Here is a 3,543-nt window from a genome sequence, read left to right on the forward strand (position 1 = left end):
CGTCTTGTTTGTTGCGGAACACCCACTTGGTTCCCACAACATTTTGCTTGGGACGAGGCACCAGTGTCCAAACTTCATTGCGCTTGAAATTGTTGAGCTCCTCCTGCATGGCCAATACCCAGTCCGGATCTAGCAAGGCCTCCTCTACCCTGAAAGGCTCAATAGAAGAGACAAAGGAGTAATGCTCACAAAAATTAACTAATCGAGATCGAGTAGTTACTCCCTTGCTAATGTCACCCAGAATTTGGTCGACGGGATGATCCCTTTGAATCATCGCTCGAACTTGGGTTGGAGGTGCCGGTTGTGCTTCTTCCTCCATCACATGATCATCTTGTGCTCCCCCTTGATCACACTCCTCCTCTTGATGAACCTGTTCATCGTTTTGAGTTGGGGGATGCACCATTGTTGAGGAAGAAGGTTGATCTTGCTCCACTTGTTCCTGTGGTCGCACATCACCAATCGCCATGGTGCGCATGGCGGCCGTTGGAACGTCTTCTTCATCTACATCATCAAGATCAACAACTTGCTCTCTTGGAGAGCCATTAGTCTCATCAAATACAACGTCGCTAGAGACTTCAACCAAACTTGATGATTTGTTGAAGACTCTATACGCCTTTGTATTTGAGTCATAACCTAACAAAAACCCTTCTACAGCTTTGGGAGCAAACTTAGAATTTCTACCCTTCTTCACTAGAATGTAGCACTTGCTCCCAAATACACGAATGTAAGATACATTGGGTTTGTTACCGGTTAGTAGCTCATACGAAGTCTTCTTAAGGAGGCGATGAAGGTAGACCCTTTTGATGGCGTGGCAAGCCGTGTTCACGGCTTCCGACCAAAAGCACTTGGGGGTCTTGAACTCTCCAAGCATCGTCCTCGCCATATCGATGAGCGTCCTGTTCTTCCTCTCTACCACACCATTTTGTTGTGGTGTGTAGGGAGCGGAGAACTCGTGCTTGATCCCTTCCTCATCAAGGAACTCCTCCACTTGAAGGTTCTTGAACTCGGACCCGTTGTCGCTCCTTATCTTCTTCACCTTGAGCTCAAACTCATTTTGAGCTCTCCTTAGGAAGCGCTTGAGGGTCCCTTGGGTTTCAGACTTATCCTGCGAAAAGAATAACCAAGTGAAGCGGGAAAAGTCATCAACAATAACTAGACCGTACTTACTTCCTCCTATGCTTAGATAGGCGACGGGTCCGAAGAGGTCCATATGTAGTAGCTCCAGGGGTCTTGAAGTGGTCATCACATTCTTGCTGTGATGCGCTCCTCCCACTTGTTTACCTGCTTGACAAGCTGCACAAGGTCTATCTTTTTCGAAATGCACATTAGTCAAACCTATCACGTGTTCTCCCTTTAGAAGCTTGTGAAGGTTCTTCATCCCCACATGTGCTAAGCGGCGATGCCACAGCCAGCCCATGCCAGTCTTAGCAATTAAGCATGCATCTAGACCGGCCTCCTCTTTTGCAAAATCAACTAAATAAAGTTTGCCGTCTAATACACCCTTAAATGCTAGTGAACCATCACACCTTCTAAAGACAGACACATCTACATTTGTGAATAGACAGTTATATCCCATATTGCATAATTGACTAACAGATAGCAAATTATAACCAAGAGACTCAAGGAAAACACATTAGAGATTGAGTGCTCATTAGATATTGCAATTTTACCTAACCCTTTTACCTTGCCTTGATTCCCATCACCGAATATTATTGAATCTTGGGAATCCTTATTCTTGACGTAGGAGGTGAACATCTTCTTCTCCCCCGTCATATGGTTTGTGCATCCGCTGTCGATAATCCAGCTTGAACCCCCGGATGCATAAACCTGCAAGGCAAATTTAGGCTTGGGTCTTAGGTACCCAACTCATGTTGGGTCCTACAAGGTTAGCACAAATATCCTTAGGGACCCAAATGCAAGTTTTGTCTCCCTTGCATCTTGCCCCTAATTTTCTAGCAACTATCTTCCTATCCTTTCTACAAATAGCAAAGGAAGCATTTAAGGCATGATAAATTGTAGAAGGTCCATTCATAACTTTTCTAGGAACATTAACAACATTTCTCCTAGGCATATTATGAACAACATTTCTCCTATCAACATTTCTATCATGCACATAGGAAGAACTAGAAGCAAACATGGCATGAGAATCAAAATCATCATAAGCATTATAACTCCTATAAGCATTTCTAGTTTGTCTCCTATCATGGTACATAAAAGCATGGTTCTTTTGCACACTACTAGCCATAGGGGCCTTCCCTTTCTCCTTGGCGGAGATGGGAGCCTTATGGCTTGTCAAGTTCTTGACTTCCCTCTTGAAGCCAAGCCCATCCTTAATTGAGGGGTGTCTACCAATTGTGTAGGCATCCCTTGCAAATTTTAGTTTATCAAAATCACTCTTGCTAGTCTTAAGTTGGGCATTAAGACTAGCTACTTCATCATTTAATTTAGAAATGCACTCTAGGTGTTCACTACAAGCATCAACATTAAAGTCTTTACACCTAGTGCAAATCACAACATGTTCTACACAAGATGTTAATTTACTAGATTTTTCTAGCTTAGCATTTAAATCATCATTTATGCTCTTTAAGCTAGAAATTGTCTCATGGCAAGAAGATAATTCACAAGAAAGCATTTCATTTCTCTTAACTTCTAAAGCATGAGATTTTTGTGCTTCTACAAATTTGTCATGCTCTTCATATAAAAGGTCCTCTTGTTTTTCTAGTAATCTATTCTTGTCATTCAAGGCATCAATCAACTCATTAATCTTATCAATTTTAGATCTATCTAATCCCTTGAATAAGCATGAGTAATCTATCTCATCATCATCACTAGACTCATCCTCACTAGAAGAAGCATAAGTAGGGTTTTGAGTACATACCTTCTTCTCCCTTGCCATAAGGCATGTGTGACGCTCGTTGGGGAAGAGGGCCGATATGTTGAAGGCGGTGGCGGCGAGTCCCTCATTGTCGGAGTCGGAAGAGGAGCAATCCGAATCCCACTCCTTGCCTAGATGCGCCTCGCCTTTTGCCTTCTTATAGTTCTTCTTCTTCTCCCTCTTGTTCCCTTGATCCTGATCACTATCATTGTCGGGACAGTTAGCAATAAAATGACCAAGCTTACCGCATTTGAAGCATGAGCACTTTCCCTTGGTCTTGGTCTTGCTTGGCTGTCACTTGCGACCCTTTAGCGCCGTCTTGAATCTTTTGATGATGAGGGCCATCTCTTCATCATTAAGTCCGGCCGCCTCAATTTGCGCCACTTTGCTAGGTAGCGCCTCCTTGCTCCTTGTTGCTTTTAGAGCAATGGGTTGAGGCTCATGGATTGGACCATTCAACGCGTCGTCCACGTACCTCGCCTCCTTGATCATCATTCGCCCGCTTACGAATTTTCCTAGGACTTCTTCGGGCGACATTTTGGTGTACCTGGGATTCTCACGAATATTATTCACCAAATGAGGATCAAGAACGGTAAAGGACCTTAGCATTAGGCGGACGACGTCGTGGTCCGTCCATCGCGTGCTCCCGTAGCTCCTTATTTTGTTGA

The sequence above is a fragment of the Zea mays genome, chromosome 5, assembly GCF_902167145.1.
Source record: "Zea mays cultivar B73 chromosome 5, Zm-B73-REFERENCE-NAM-5.0, whole genome shotgun sequence".
Classification (NCBI taxonomy): Eukaryota; Viridiplantae; Streptophyta; class Magnoliopsida; order Poales; family Poaceae; genus Zea; species Zea mays.